Source organism: Equus asinus, chromosome 3 (assembly GCF_041296235.1).
Source record: "Equus asinus isolate D_3611 breed Donkey chromosome 3, EquAss-T2T_v2, whole genome shotgun sequence".
NCBI classification, from domain to species: domain Eukaryota; kingdom Metazoa; phylum Chordata; class Mammalia; order Perissodactyla; family Equidae; genus Equus; species Equus asinus.
The window spans coordinates 61,956,125-61,972,291 of NC_091792.1; the positions used below are offsets into that span (position 1 = coordinate 61,956,125).

General features: G+C 51.6%; 1 long non-coding RNA gene across 2 annotated transcripts; it reads right to left on the reverse strand.

The window, feature by feature from the left end:
• Nucleotides 1-4,435: 4,435 nt before the first annotated feature.
• Nucleotides 4,436-14,016, reverse strand: LOC123284468 (uncharacterized). Of its 2 annotated transcripts, XR_006525437.2 has the most exons (4): nucleotides 13,950-14,016; nucleotides 7,973-8,076; nucleotides 6,516-6,559; nucleotides 4,436-4,832 (listed from the first exon to the last, which is right to left on the reverse strand). It is a non-coding gene; the product is annotated as an uncharacterized lncRNA (long non-coding RNA). The 2 variants fall into 2 exon arrangements; XR_011502452.1 differs by lacking the exon at nucleotides 4,436-4,832 and having other exon boundaries at nucleotides 5,269-6,559.
• Nucleotides 14,017-16,167: the final 2,151 nt, after the last annotated feature.

Genomic DNA, 16,167 nt, shown 5'->3' on the forward strand with positions numbered 1-16,167 from the left:
AATGGTGTGAGTCTGTCGCTACCGACTCTGTCCTCTGCCCTGGTGGGAGCCAGGCCAGAACTCTTTCTAAGCTGTACCATTGTAATGACTTATTTGCCTCTTTGTGCCCCAAATTCATATGTTGAAATCCTAACCCCTCAATGGGATGGTATTAGGAGGTGCGGCCTTTGGGAGATGATTAGGTCTTGAGGGTGGAGGTTCCATCAATGGGATTAGTGCTCTTATAAGAAGAGACAAAAGAGAGCTTGCTTCCTCTCTCTCTGCTCCCCTCCACGTGAGGACACAACAGGAAGACGGCCGTCTACAAACCAGGAGGTGGGCCCTCACCAGACACAGGATCTGCCGGCACAGGATCTTGGACTTCCCAGCCCCCAGGACTGGGAGAAATAAACTTGGTTGTTTAAGCCACCAGGTCTACGGTACTTTGTTATAGCAGCCCAAACTGCCTAAGACACCGCATCTCTTCTGTCTACTCCTTCCCCCTGCCCCAAAGGTGTGAAAGCAGTGGTCTTGCTGGAGATCATGTTCTTGTCCTCCTTCCAAGGGGATTGCATGTCTGACTTTTCAGCCCTGGGGATCGCTGTGTTGTTGCTGGTTCAGCCACCTCGCAGGCCTGGCAGCAATTGCAAACCAAGTCAGAAACCCAGGAGCAAAACTACAATATCTCCATGAACCCATGGTGACCCCAACCCACCAGTTTGCCCTGCCTCCCAACCTGCTCCCTTCCAAAAAGCATGAGGATCAGAAAGAAATCCACGCAACATAGCCATTCTCGAAGTGTGTTAAGTTCTAGGCTAAGGGAGCGGAGAGGAGTGGAGGGCTGGGCTGCTCTGATTTGTGCCTGTGGAGCTTTCTGGAAAGTGAGAGTCTGAGCTCAGCTTGGAAATTGCAAAACTGCAAGTGATATGGTTTGGCAGTAGAAACGGTGGGGGAGGCATCGTCCTGGGGTCAAGAGGGAGAGCTGGGGCCAGTGGGGATTTGGCGGGGGTCGGGGTTGGGGGGTTGGGCAGGCCATGGCTGCTGCATTTGCTGTTTCCCTCCAGAGTCTGGGCCTGAAGGGGGCTGGGATTTGGATGGCTAGAGCAGACGGACAAACCTCCACCTAGAGCAGCATCTGCTTCCTGCTGTTTTCTCTTCTTTTAGGTGAGGGAATGGCATCTTAGCAGCCTCCACTGGGTGGACTTCTGGAAGGTGCAAGAGGTCCCCAAAGGGCACTGGAGCCACTGTGGAACACTCAATAAAACTGGAAGAAATACAAGAGAGTATCTAATCTAATTCTCTCATTTTACAGATGAGGAAACTGAAGGCCAGAGGGGAAGATGGTCGCCCAGGACCACACGGCTAGTAAGTGGCCGCTTTGTAATGTGATGCAGATTTTTGGCCCCTAGCTTGGCACTCTTTTTCCTACCATGTCTCTCATCTGCTTTGTGCCTGGTGGTCCTAGCAGGCATGTGCAGATGGAAGGATGGGGAAAGGAAGGTGTTATCCTTCAACGTCTAGCAGACGCCCTGGGCCCACTTAGCTTCCCGAGAAGCTGGAGGAGGACCAGGGTCCCCATGTTTGTTGTAAGTAAAACTAAAGTTATCCGGTCCTGGGCTGTTTCAGAAACCAACAGTTTTCCCCAGTGTGGACAATACTCACTCCGCTTAGCATTTTCTGGGTGATGTTGCTGTGGTGGATAGTGCTTTGCAGACCTGACTCTCCTGGTTGAGGGTACAAAAGATTGTCCCTGCCACTCACTAGCTATGAGACCTCTGATGCACATAGACCCACATGCTTCTACGAGCCTTAGTGCTCGTACCTGTACAATAATATACACGCTTCTTACATCATGTAGGTTCTAACCCAAAACAAAAGATAGGCTATGGACACTCTATAACTCTGTATTCACTCTGAAGCTGTTTATCTATGTACCATCAACATCACGATTACCATTAGCATCATTATCGTTGTCGCCTGGGGGAACTGAAGATATGCATTATCTTGAATGTTGGGATGCGTAACTCTAACTGCTAATTACCAAAGGCCTTAGGAAACTAATAAAGATATCAGTCAGACACCTGGACTGTCCAAAGTCAGGACTTGCTCTCCAAACAATGGCAAGCAGAGGACTGCCCTCCTCCCAGGAGGTTCTTAGTGCGTATTCATTGCTTGGCTCCCAGACCTGTCCTGCAGATGGAACTAAGAAAGGCTAGAAGTGGTAGGTTAGAATGACAGGCTTTCTGGAGGAGATGGGCCTTCCTACTTGTGATGGGGTAGGACCGACTGATTCCCTGAGCAGGGTGAGGGCCACAGCCGGTCCAAGATCTCTTGCCCATCCAGCTGGTGTGTGTTGTAAACCATCTACTGGGTAAGGAGCCAAGCCATTTATGATTTATTTTCTACCTCCAGAGAATAAATCCCCCCCCATTTGAGAACAACAAAGCCCCGCCCTTGCTGTCATGGCAGATCTATGAATCTATGAATCTGCTCCATTAAAAGGGTCAGAGTGCAGCCTCGCCGTCCCAGGGACTGCCTCAGCACCTGGTGCCAGGAAGGCTGCCCTGGTGGAGTTCCTCAGCCGGCAGTGGGCAGGTGTGTGTTCTGAGGCTGGCAGGGTGGTGGAATGCACGGACAGGGCAGCTGGGCTCCTGTCCCGCACGGTCCTATTTCTTATACAAGGCCAAGCTCACTCGTTGTTGCTCCTGTCTGGTTCGCGTGGGCATCTGAGAGCAGAGCCTCGTTTTCCCTCTTGGTTAGAAGCATCCCGGTCTCACAATCTCATTTCAGGTCACAGAAGGGAACAGTAGATGGGCAGTGTGTTCCAACTTTCTTGTTTGGGAGCTAAGGGACAGGCTCGGTGAAGGAGTGTCATGCTCGAGGTCACAGGCAAGTTAACGGCAGACTCCGGGGACATCCTCCAGGCTTCAACACGCGTCTTGTGTGCACACATCTCAGCCCTCCCTCACAGATGGGGCTCCTTCTCATCTTCTAACCCCAATCCTCCCTGCTGCTGGGGATCTCCTGGCTCCTGGCCCGCGTCCCTCACTGGGTCTCTGTCACCCATAGCTCATGACCACCTGTCCCTCTGAGTACCTGGGTTCCCTTTCATGAGCTTCCCTTATCTAACTGGGTGAGGGGGCTGTACTCTGGTGACCCCCTCCCCTCTCCCACCCTCTTCCCGCTCCTTTACTCTAGAACTAATTCCACAGAGTTGGGGCCCCAGGGGTGAGAACATGCCCATCACACAGTCCCAGGAGTCCAGGCCCAAGTGGCCTCTAGTGGATGCGGTGGGGTCAAGGGAGTCGAGCAAGGGGCTGGGGTCGGGGCCAGGGAGGATCTGGCACCCGTGGCCATCCCCAAGCCTGAATGAATAGCAGTCCCGGCGGAAACACCTGGTGGTACCGGAAATCCAGGACAACTTTTATTATCCCTGTTCACAGGTCCATTCAGACTACATTGGGGGCTTCCTATTTCCTCTGCTGGCACTTCACACTCATTCATAACAAGAAAAGCCATTGTGCTCCTGAGTTATGGGCCGAGGATCCCCATGGGGCGGGCACTAAACGCAATGGCCGGGAGGCTTATTTTTAAAATTGTATTCCCTGCTGAATTACAGGTTCTTATTTTTTCCTCCTCCCACAAAGAAAACTTTAGAGGGTGGTTTTCTCCCAACTGCGAAGGTGAAGAATAGCTATGAAATCCATTTCTGAGTCCCTTCGAGGACATCATGTGGGATCCCACTCATTGGAAAGGGAGCTCCCCTTAGCTCCAGTTCTAGATTCTAATCCTGGCTTGGCTCACACATTCACTGGTTGGCATTGGGTGAGTGATTTAACCCAATGGTTTGGTCCCCAACTGTCAAATGAGGGAGTGAGCTAGACACCCGGGGTCTCTCTTTAGTTCCCAAGTGCTGTGAATACAAAGAGCGCACCCTGAAGACTCAAAGCTTCCTCTTGCATGTGGCCCATGGAGCGGAGTCTCTGTTTGGAGACGGCAAGACCAGTCCAACACATGGGGTTGTTCATCCCCATTCAGGAGCCCACCAGAGCTCCAGATATCAAGGATTCCACAAAGCCCCTTGGCCAGCACCCCAGGAAAACAGGAGATTGGTCAGAGAGTGAGGGTGGCTGTGAGCTCAGGCTTCAGTCAGTCAGATCCTGAACAAAAAAGTCTCCAACTTTGGTAGCCACTCACAGAGTGGTGGCTGCAGTCTGCCACCCGAGAGATGGCTGTAGCTGCAGAGACTTCTGTCCATGAATTTTAGATTCTTCTCTCTGAAAGAGAATCCAGCAGCCTGGATATTCCACCTGTCCACGACTCTGTGTGTTGCTCACAATCCTTGTGATTATTCCCCAAAAGTTGGCCAGCTACACGGCTCATAAAACTGATATGCAAACACCTGCATTCAACAAAGCCACACTGACAGAGAAGATATTTGTGTTTGCTTTCTTTTAATATTACCAGCTAAAGGAACACTTATTCTGACATTTGTTAAAACAGTAGGGAGGACTTTATTCGGGACTATGCTGATAGGTGTCAAGACTGTCGCAATAGGGGAGAGAGATGGGGCTCAACTCTGAATACAACAAGGATGAGTGAGAATTTATAGCCAGGAGCAGGGAGGGGAGGGGTCAGTGGGTGGAAATTACTAAGAGGAGACACTAAAGGTATGCAGATTCTGGCTAAAATGACCCAAGAGTATTCTTGCAGACAGCAGGCCAGGGCGATCAGGCATCACCTGGGGGAGGGTGGAGGATGAGGAACCCAATCAGATATTGGTAGTAACTGGATACCGAGGGTAGAGGATTCTCTCTGAAGTGACTTAGCAGGACTCTTGCTAAAACTGGACTCTGAAAGGATAGACACAGAAGTCCAAAGATGAGGCCTGGTCAAAAGAGGGCTCAGAGAAGCCAGTCTAAAGTTGGTTGAGGAGAGAATCTTTGTCATACCCCCTGCTCCAAACATGGGAAATGGGTTTGCCAAGGGAAAAGCATGGCTTTCTCTTCTGGGTTTCAATGACTCCTGGGGCATGCCATGGACAAGTTCTCTCCTATCTTCTCCTGGCGGGAGAGGGGCCCTGCCTTGGGTGGGAGTTGGGTCTAGATCCTGTCTCAGTTGCTTTCTTTTTTTTTTTTTTTTTTTTTTTGCTTCAAAGCAGTTATTTTATTTGTCCTGAAATACACAGTCCCATGATGTCTATTAACATAAAAGCTGTTGGAAAACAGTAGTAAATTCTAAGTTGAATTCCAAGTTGTTGAGCTCTTGGGGTCTTCCCCTGCCCATGATTATTTACCCTCACAGAATTCGACTTGACCCTGGCTCTTCGTACACTTTCTGCCTGTTTAGGATGGTCAATAAGCCTTGCCTATGGGTAGAGCATGGACTTTGAGTCTCCGAATCTAATTGTGGTTGTGTCTCAGTTGCTTTCTGATTCTGAGTCCAGGATTGGAGAAGTGCTTTAGGAATGCTATGCAGGGCTACTGGGTTCACCCAGGGCAGCTTGTGGGAACTCAGCCCTTCTTGCTGTTCTTCGCCTTTTTCATCTCACTTACTCAGTTCCTCCTACATGGGGGATAGGGGGTCGGGGCATGGACTGTCAACTCTGGGAGAAAAGGGAGGGTGTGGGGCTTGTTCTCTGCCATGTGCTAGGGCCTTGTTGCTTATCCAGGTAGGGGATCAGTAAGCGATGAGTAAATGCCTGAGTGAATTCATGAGGGGTGACATACATGGGCAGAGAGAAGGGGAGAAGCAGGGCCATTCCTGGCCTCTGAGCTGCTGTTCGGCAGATCCCTGGAGAAGTGAAGCTCTGTGAGGTTGGAGGACCCTCAGCCCACCTTGGGTTCTGAGAAGGGCCCAGGTTACCCTGTCTCCACCTTCTTAGTTCCCATCTGGGATTCTGCTAGTTTGGGGGCCACTGGAAGTAGAAAGTAGGAGAGAAAACATGCTGGTCACTCTAATTTCATCTTAGTCCAGACTTTGGAGGGTCTGATAAGAGGCAGCCTCGAGGTGGGACAGGCGAGCAATGAGATTTCTAGAGACAGGCAGAGGATGGACAGAGACAATGTGCTCCTGAGTCTAAGGCCCAGTCTTGCTCTCCGTGATCCTGAACCAGCCATGTGCCATCTTTTAAGAAGGAAGGAGGGTGGGAGGGGCTGCCATATCTATATAACTGTGCTTCATGCTCACATCCTCTATCTCATCAACCACCACAAAAGTTTTCCAGCAGGTATTAATATCCCCATTTTATATCTCAGACAACCGGGGCTCATAGAGGTCAACTTTGCCCTAAGTCATACATTGCTAAGTGGCTGAGCCAGGATCCCAGCCCTGGTCCCTCTGGCTGCCAAGGCCCAGCATCAGCATTTCCCCAGCCAAGCTTCAAAATGGGGACAATTTTGCACTCCTTTTATGAGTGCCATTGTAAGAATCACACGAAGGAATTCGCAAGAGTGTGTCCTTGAGCTCCAGAGCAGCAAGCTGTGTGTAGGGCTTCCCAGGACCCCTCGCGTCCATCCTGGACAGAAGATACTCACGCCCTCGAATCCTGATGGTCCTGTCACTATAAATCAGGGGCTTCCTGGAGAAAAGCAAACAGATCAACAATGAGCTGAAAGGAAACCTTTGAAAAAGAAGTGGACTGTGGGGAGCAGCAGGTGCCCCGACCTGTTCCAGGGTAAAAGTGGGTGCTTGGTTGGCTGTGGCCACTCACTGGCAAAGAACAGTGTGTCCCAGATTGCAGCCTCCTCGCTCTAGCTGGGCCCAAGTCCTTTTCTCATCTTGTCCAGGGCACTGGGCCACTTGCAGTGCATGAAGGCACATAACACACATGCACACACATGCACACACAGGCATAAACATGTACACATGCATGCAAACACACGCATAAGTACGCAGACATAAACACGCATTATGTATATACACATATGCACACACACAGTAAGGGAGTTCGGGGGTAGAGGCCAGCTCCCCATCAGGAGTCTTGGCATCCAGAAGAAGGCTTTTTGCTTACCCTACCCTTTGTGTGGCCTCTCTGGGTCAGGATTAGCAGCCTTTCTGGGCATCATTAATCCCTAAATATCCCAACCCCATACATCCCTCCCTATCCCCAGCTAAGTCACTTTTTCCAGTGTACTGTGCATCTCTCAAAATTGGACCTCCATTCAGCCCATTTCTGTCACTGTCACAGAAATTATTACCCTTGTACCCAGACCTGACTGAGACCCTAACCAAAGTCCCTGGATGGCCATGGGTGGGCTTCAGGCCACCCAAATTGCCAATGAGTTATACACTGAGGAGATGGCTGAGGTGGAGGGACATGCGTCCTCAATGGAGCTTCCAGGGCTCTCCAGACGTCAGCCCTCACCCCATTCTTCAGTTTCAGGTCCTGCTGTCCTTCCTTTCCATTTATTGCTGTATTTCTCTGACCACTTGACCACTTGCAGAATCAATGAGTTCCCGGAGATGATCTTAGAGAAAGAGTACCCCAAACACCCCTATTACAAGCTGAATTATGTTCCCCTAAAATTCGTATATTGAAGGCCTAACCCCCAGGACCTCAGAATGTGACTGCATTTGGAGAAGGGCCCTCAAAGAGGTGAAGTAAAGTGAGGTCATGTGGGCGGGCCCTGGTCCAATAGGACTGGTGTCCCTATAAGGAGAGGAGATTAGGACACAGACACACACAGAGGGAAGACCACATGAGGACACAGGGAGGAGACGGCCATCTGCAAGCCAAGGAGAGAGGCCGCCAGGGAAACCAACCCTGCTGATACCTTGATCTTGGGCTTCCAGTCTCCAGAACTCGAGAAAATAAATCTCTGTTGTTTAAGGCCCCTGTTTGTAGTGCTCTGTTATGGCAGCCTGAGCAGATTAATTTGCCCCCCAGTGTGTGGACAGCTCAGGACGTACAGCCCACCACGCGAGGAAACGGCTGTCGGGGGTGTGCTCAGCGCTGAGCTGGCTGCTGTGGGAACATGAAGGATGCACTGACCTGTGGGCTCTGTGAGGGCAGGCCAGCATTTTCGCTGTGTCCTGCCGTAGCCCCCGAAGGCGTGAGCAGGGTGAGGCTCTGTCTCCAGAAAACTTCCACTCCAACTGTGGAATAGAGAACAACATGTCAGAAACTGCTCAGAAACACCTGGAATATGATACCTCTGTGAGGACAAACAACACATGGCAAAGGGGGGCTGTGACTGCGGCAGAGGGCAGAGGCAAGAACCCCTCAGAGCCTTCAGGACCCAGCAGGGTATGTTCGTTGGGGGCAAGTAAGCTGTAAAAAAGGTAGATAGGGGGCCATACGAGGCTTAGGTGATGGGGGTGACAGGTGGGATGTGGCAAACTAGGAAAGGGAGGTGATTCCAGAGAGAGGAACGAGCTGGCTGGGAGCCACACGCAGACGGTGAACTTCTTGAGCTGGAACCAGGGATGTGAGGAGAGGAAGTTGTGAGGTGTGAGGGACCAGGTCAGGGAAGAAATGGATCAGATATGCAGGCTGTCGGGAAGGAAAAGCATGCATAGCGGGAAGGGGAAGCCGAAGAGTCCTCGAAGCTGTAGATCTTGGTATGGAGGGAGCCTTAAGCTCCCTCGGGACTGCCTTTTGTCTGCAGGCTTGCACCCCAGCAGGGGCAGCCAGCCCCCGCTGGAACATGCGTGTGGGAGAGCATTGCTCCTGCAGCCCAGAGCACTGGGTTCTGGTCCCGGCTCGGCCCTAGGCTCCCTGTGTGCCCCGAGTCGGTCGCAAGGTGAGCCTCAGCTCCCCGTTCTTGTGATGCCTGGCCTCGGCGGCACCTGGGCACTTTCTGCTTCCCCCGTGCCCAGGCTCTTCTTCTAGTGATGGAGTTCACTGCTTTCCCAGGGCTGCACAGCCTGCCTTCAACATCAGGGAGCAACCTTTAGTGATGTGAAATAGGCCTCCAGTAGCTTCCACCCTGCTCCAAGTCCTGCCCTTTAGGCTACTCTGAGTAAACCTTCCCCTCTTCTCCGTGACGGCCCCCCACAGACCAGGGAACCCCCATCAGGCCCCCTGGCCTTCTCCAGGCTGGCCCTCTAAATCCACTTAACTGCCCTGCTTTCGACTTCCAGGCGTTTCGTCAGCTTGCAGCTCCCTCCTGCACTCTCCCTGGTTCCTCAGGGTTCCTTTGAAACTGTGTGCGCTCTCCTTGGGCCAGACCTGTGGCTGGTGAGATGTCAGTCCTCTTTCAGGACAGCTCTAGCCCCTAACACTCCATCCTCTTGCCCTATAACCCATCCCCATGTCCCAGCACAATGACATTTCAGTGTCTAAGTCTGTGATCCCAAACTGCTTCTCTCCCAAGCCCTTCCTGGGACCCTGTGTTTCTGTGCCCAACAAATACGGGGGAGATGGGGCAAGGGTCTCGGCCGCTGTGTGGCCTGTTGTTGGAGGACAGCCCCGCCCTCCTGCTCTTCTAAGGGTTAACAGAGTTGGAAGCCAACAAGGCCAGGATAGGAAGCTGGCTCCGGGAAAGCGGAAGGATATCTTGCCTTTTTATCCGGGTTACAATGCTGAAAGTGAGCCAGTTGGGGGAGGGGCTCGAGGCCGAAAAACAGCCGCCCCCAAATAAAATTATGAATGGGCTGACTCCACAACAATGCGTGAAGGTTTTGGGGAGAGGAGGGGAGGGAGGGCTGTTGACAAGCAGCAAGGTCACGGCCTCCGCCAGGGCCGTAAACAAGGGCTCACAATGCCCTCCTTTCCTCCAAGAGCCGGCTCCTCTCCTGGGCCTGGTCCCCTGGGTCCCCGGCCTGCCCTGTCCCTCATCCTTGCAGGAGTCTGTCACTGAAAAGCCACCGCTACTTCCTCAGGGAAAAGCCCAGCCTTTTGTGAGATCTTACTTCCTCCTCCTGTGGGAACCACTCTTGGGCCCATGACATCTGCTTCAAGGCGTCTTTCTCAGGGGGCCCAAGGTGGGAAAAGAGGAGGGGTGCTGGCTGCCGGGCAGGGGGGCTGCAACCTGTGCGGGGCTGGGATTGTCATCACAGCCTGGGGAGGGAGAACAATGAGGGGAGCCCTGGCCCCCCCGCGGGGTCGACGCTGGTGGGAGCTTCCTCTTCCCACAAGCCTGCTCTTTGTGTGTGTGTTTATTGGGGGGTCAGGGGAATTCTTTTGTTTGCTTTGGTTTCCCTTTTTTTTTTGTTTGGCCTTTGGCTAGCCCCAGGCTTGGGGAGTGGGGAGTGGGGAGGCTGGGACTGGAGAACTCTCTGAAAGAGTCAAGGGAGTTGGCATGGGAACGGGGTAGTGATGGGGTTTGTGGGGAGAGTTTGTGAGGGGAAGTTTGGGGCTTTGTGAGGTGAGGAGAACAAGATGCTGGGACGTGGTCCCCAGATGTTTCTCTGCTGGGTGGATGCAGCCTTCGAGCTGCGTGTGTGCTGTCCTTGGGACAGGGCACCTGACCCCTGGACAAAGGCCACACACATGACAGGTGCCAAATGACTGGCTGAAGGGCAGGTGCGTTGCAGGGCCAAGAGCTCTATCTGGAGAGGAATCTAGAAGCAGCTCGGAGTCTGTGACTCAGTCGCTCCTTGTTTCCACGCTTGCCTTCCAGGAAATGAGTGCAAGGAAGCTCTGCCTCATTCTAGTGCAAACGCTGCCCTGTCTGCTCCCCAGGGCTAGGACAGACATGTAGATTTCTTCCAGAACACCCCAGGGGGCCCAGAGAAGTCACACTCCTTGGGAGATAAACTGTCTTGACTTTGATTCTCTGCAGGAGCTCCAGGTGGGGCTCAGGGTGCCAGGAGGCTCAGCTGTGACAAGAGAGACCTCCATTCTCTAGGCAAACTCTTAGCCCCCGAGAGAGGGACAGGGTAGAGGGGCAATTGCCCCTGGCTGCAGAGCTCAGCCGGACTCCCCAACCAGCCGAACTGAGGCCAGTTTCCTTCCACTGACTGAGACCTGTGCAGATGCCAGTGTGGACACTCACATTTTCTTGAGCTCCTGTCTGAGAGGACTGCCCATAAGTAATTAGGAAGGTGGAGGAAACAGCCCACTTTGGTCCCTGGGGAACAATTGGGAAAGATTTCCCAGGAATTATCCTTGAAAAAATGGAGTAGAAGACCTCAACTCCATTAGCTGAGGTTCCCACGGCTTCCAGGAATGCCTCAGTTTGGCTTGCAGAGCAGCAGTTCTCAGTCCCAGCTGCACAGTAGAGTCAGATGAGAGTAAAAAGCAATGCCAGACAGCCCCTCTGGAAGAGTCTGGTTGTTATTTCTGATAGAACTGAACATGCAGCCACCATCTGACCCAGCACTTGCTGTTTTGGGCATTTATCCCAGAGAAATGAAGACTTACGTTCACACAAAAACCTGTACATGCATGCTCCTAGCAGCTTTCTTCATAATAGCCAACGACCGGAAACAGCTCAGACGTCCTTTAAGGGGTGAGTGGTTACACAAACCATGGTAACTGCAGACTGTGGGACACTCCTCAGTGACAAACACAATGAATTGTCGCTATGTGCAGCCACTTGGAGGGAACGCAAGGGAATTATACTGAGTAAAAGAAGCCAGTCTCAGAAGGTTATAGACTGATTCCATTCATAGACCATTCTTGAAATATCCAAATTATAGAGACAGAGATTAGGTTGGCGGTTGCCAGGGGGCAGGAATGGGGGTGGTGGGTGAGGATGTGAAGGGGCAGCACGAAGGAGCCTTGTAGCCATAGGACAGCTCTGTATCTTGATTGTGGCGGTCACACAGCTCTACACAAGGGATAAACCGGCACACAAGTGCATGGAAAACCGGTGAAATTGGAAGTTCGGTGGATGGTACCCATGTGAACATCTCGGTCTCGATATGTACTGTAGGTATGCAGGACGCTATCACTGGGGGAGACTGGATGAAGGGTACACAGGATCTTCTGTGCATTATTTTGCAACTTTCTGTGAATCTATAATTGTTTCAAAATAAAAAGTAAAAACTACAATCAAAACCAAAACATTCCGGGCTTCCTCTCTACCACAGAGTCAGATTCTTGTCAAGCGCACACGTGCGACAAGGTCAAGATCTGACTGATAGGATGAGCCACTGGTAGTCAGTTAATTTCAGAGAGTGACAGCAAGCCATCTCCCCGAGAGCCCTGTCCCACACACCAGAGAGGACAACATGGAGACAAAAGGGGCCAGATGAACTGCAACAGGGGACGTGGGACGGCCTCATAGCAGCTCCTCCCAGGCTCCAATCCCCTTGTTTCTGGACCAGCACATTTTGTCCTGCCTAGACTCAGACGAGCTGGGCCTCAAACCTCTGCCTGCGTGGCCCATGTGGATGTGCACAAGGTTGCCAGGGCGCCACAGTGATGCCCTTTCCCTGCTACTCCCTCAAAGTGGGTCTGGGCATCAATAGTGTTAAAAACCTCCCCGTAATTCTGCTGGCACCTGGGGTTGGAACCAGGCCTAACTCTGCAAGTGGAGGAGCCAGAGGTTTGCATCCCGATTCTGCCAGTGCACATCCTCAGGCAACTCAGCGACCGTGGCTGGACCTCAATTCCATCGCCTGTAGAAGTGGGGATGGCCAGCCTTAACAGGAAAGCCACTGGTTGTAGGATTTGGGACTTGCTCTCTGGGACCCTCCAGCACCTGCTGTTATGAGCACAGCGTGCCTATTGCCAGAGAAGTACTTAGGACACGCAAAGGCACATTCAATGACCACAGGTCCCACCAAGGCTTTCTCCTAGACGTGAGCAGGAAAATGGAAAGCACAGAGGGAGGGAGGGCATTGGAGAGAACAGGGCACCTGCTAAAACATGCCACAGCAGTGCGTCCATGCAGAGAGGTTTCTAGAGCAAGCCCTCTCTTGGACCAGGAGAGGCTTTTGCACACACACATACACCATCTGAACGAAGAGCATCATGGCCTTCACCTACACGTGGAAATAAACTCAAATGATGTCATTAGCTTTTTCCCTTATTCATTCAGCAATTTCATTTGTTCACTCATTCATTCGATCCACAAACATTTTAATCGTGTCTCATAATTATTTGGCACTGCTTAAATCAACTCTCAACTTTTCATTTGGAACTTCATGCTCAGGCTCGAACTCTGGGCCCGCCAGAAAAGCCCCAGGTGCCTATTTGATATTAGTTATCAGGGCCTGATATATAGAGAGGTAGCCAAGGGCAAAAGCAAGGCTGGGCACTTGGTGAAGGAGAGCAGGGAACTGGGCCTAGGATGTCTGGAAAGAAAGAGCCAGTGCATGCGCTATAGCCCAAATCTCTGCGCTTAGCTGGGCAATGCGCTCTCCAAGCCCGTGTCAGATGGCTGCACCTGTCTACGCCATTTGTGGGATGTTCACAAGCATTTTGTGGAAAAAGGGCTTCCAGGGTCATAAAAGTCTAGGGAAGGCTGGGTCCCCCAAGCCGAACGGTAGGCTTTTCTAGGACTCTCCAGAACCCTTACTGTGCTAGCATGCATTGTGTATCCCCACGATGGAGACGCAGCCAGGGGAGTTTCCCAAACCCCCTGAACACGGAGCATTTCCCGGGACCCTTGGAACGCTCTTTGGGAGATGCTGTCCGATGCTATCGACAGTATCTGTTGGAAAAGGGCAGCCTGACTTTGGGCCCCGGGAGAGCCAGGCTCATGCCAAGAAAGGGCAGGGTCAGGCAGCCGGGGGAGGGGCAAGGGACAGGTAAAGGAAGAAAGAGCCTTAGATGGGAGATTTTTGTAGGACTTTGGACAGGTGACCTAAAAGTGACAGGGGGACACTCTGTCTACTTTAGAGGAAGAGATTGCTGCTTCCTCCTGAGTCCTGGGGGACTTGGGGATGAGCATTAGACTAAAAGGCGGACCGGAGCGAAGGTCAACTCAGGAGAACCAGAAAAGGAGCATAAATGTCACATCTGCTGGAGACAAAGATCCTGGGCAGAGAAGGGGCAGCTCTGGGGTAGCCGCAGAGGCTTCCCCAGCCGAGGAAGCTTCTAGACTCCTAACCCCGGCAGCATGGGCCTGACTTACCAGTCTGAGCCAGAATCCTCCCTCCCTGGTGAACCGCCACCTCCTCAGCACTTAGTGAACCACGAACATCTGCCACCTAGTGGCAGAGAAAGATGCTGCACCGCAATGGATTTACGAGCTGGAGATGAACATGTCCGCAGGTCTCACGTGAATCTTATTTAACGCAAGGCATCTGCTGCATAATTATAGTACTGATCTGTTTCAGCTGATAACATCAGTACATTTGGCAATAGCGATGTTTACTCCAAGAGCTGCATGCCCCCATTCCAGGACTGATCATCCTCTGTGTTCAGGCCGTTGGAATCCAGGCACCCAAAATGTCCTCAGGAGGCAGCAGGGCCAGGAGTCCATGGACCCAAACCCCCTCACCAATTCTGGGGTCCACTCAGGAAGGCCTCATGTCCTTGTCCTCCATAGCCCTCCTGGGGGATGAATATATGTTCCTGAGACATGGAGAAAGGATAGTGATCCTAAAGGAGGGCAGTCTGGTAGTGAACATGAACAAATTCACAGGCAGTTACAATCAGGGTGCTAGAAGCCCCGCTAGAGATATGCACAGTTATGGGGGCTTGGAGCGAATGCACCCAACTACTCCTGGGGGACTATAAAGGGTTTCAAAGGAAATGACGTCTCAGATAACACTAAAAATGAATAACAGCCAGGCACACAAAAAGCTGGGGAAAGAGAGAAGAGAGTGCTGTGGCAGGCAGAGCCTGCCAGGTTATCTGCCGAGTTGAGAAAGAGCAGGGACTCCTTGGGGACCTGAACTCACGGGTTGGAGAGGCGAGAGTCTGACCCTGAGCGGTCCTTATGTTCTCCTTGAAATTGCAAGCAAGTCTTGGGGTAGGTCTGAGGGAAGTTTGGAGACCCACCTAAAGGGTACAAAGTCTTTAGGATGGCCTTGAACTCGAACACATCTCCTAAGAATCTTCTGGCCTGGGGACAACGTGAGACTTGGGAGGATACCCAGGACTTCTCCAGAAAGACTGGGCTTCTGAAATGGAATGGATGGGAGATTTGGGAGGGTGGGTATTGATTCTTCTCTAGCGTCCTGTCTAGATGGATAGACCAAACACACAGCCCTCTGGATGAAACAGCTAAAGCTATCCTTGGAGAAAAACATGCATGCAAGAGGCTGAATTGTGGGGTCAGAACATTGGGTTTGGTGACCTAAGAACTCGTCTCTGCAATACAGCTCCCTCCCCTAAAATTCAATGAATTTTTCCCTCTGTTGGTCTCAGTTTCCTCATCTACAAAATATGAAGATTGGACTAAATAACCTTAAGGACACCCCTAGCCTGGAACATTCTATGGTTATTAATCATCCCTTTGTCCAGCGGATCCACGCTGTATACACCACCTGCCTGTTAGTCACTTAGTAGTCGTCTCGGTCACCATGTCTAGTGTCACGGTATCACAATGCTAGTGTTCAAGTCACCCTTATTTTACTTAATAATGACCCCAAAGCGCAAGAGCAGTGATACTGGCAATTTGAGATTGCCAAAGAGAAGCTGTAAAGTGCTTCATTTAAGTGAAAAGATGAAAGTTCTCAACTTAATAAGGAAAGAAAAAAAGCTGATGCTGAGGTTGCTAAGATCCACAGTAAGAACAAATCTTCTATTCATGAAATTGTGAAGAAGGAAAAAGAAATTCGTGCTAATTTTGCTATTGCACCTCAAATATGTACGTATAAGAAAAAACAGTATGTATAGGTTTCTGTACTATCCTGGGTTTCAGGCATCCACTGGGGGTCTTGGAATGTATCCCCCATGGATAAGGGGGACCTACCGTACCAGGCAGCTGCTGACATTAGGGCAGTGTGCCAGGAGGCAGAGGCCCTGCTGGTGAGTGGCTGGACAGAAGGACCAAGTCAGCTCCAGGAGGCAGTGTCTGGGGATCATTTGGACCCTAGGCTCCTCCTCTGTAAATGAGGATAGTGATTGGATAATAATGGGGATAAATAACTGTAAATGGAGATGGGGGTTAAAAGAGATCAGGCACACGGAAGTATCTGTTAAATGGGGGGATGAGTTTCCCGTGGCTGCTGTAACAAACGACCACAACTGGGTGGCTTAGAACAAAGGAAATTTGTTCTCTCGCGGTTCTGCAAACCAGAGTCTAAAATCAGTGCCGCTGGGCTGAAATCAAGGTGTCAGCAGGTTGTGCTCCCTCTGGAGGCTCCGGGAGAGAATCTGTTCCTTGTCTCTTCCAGCTTCTG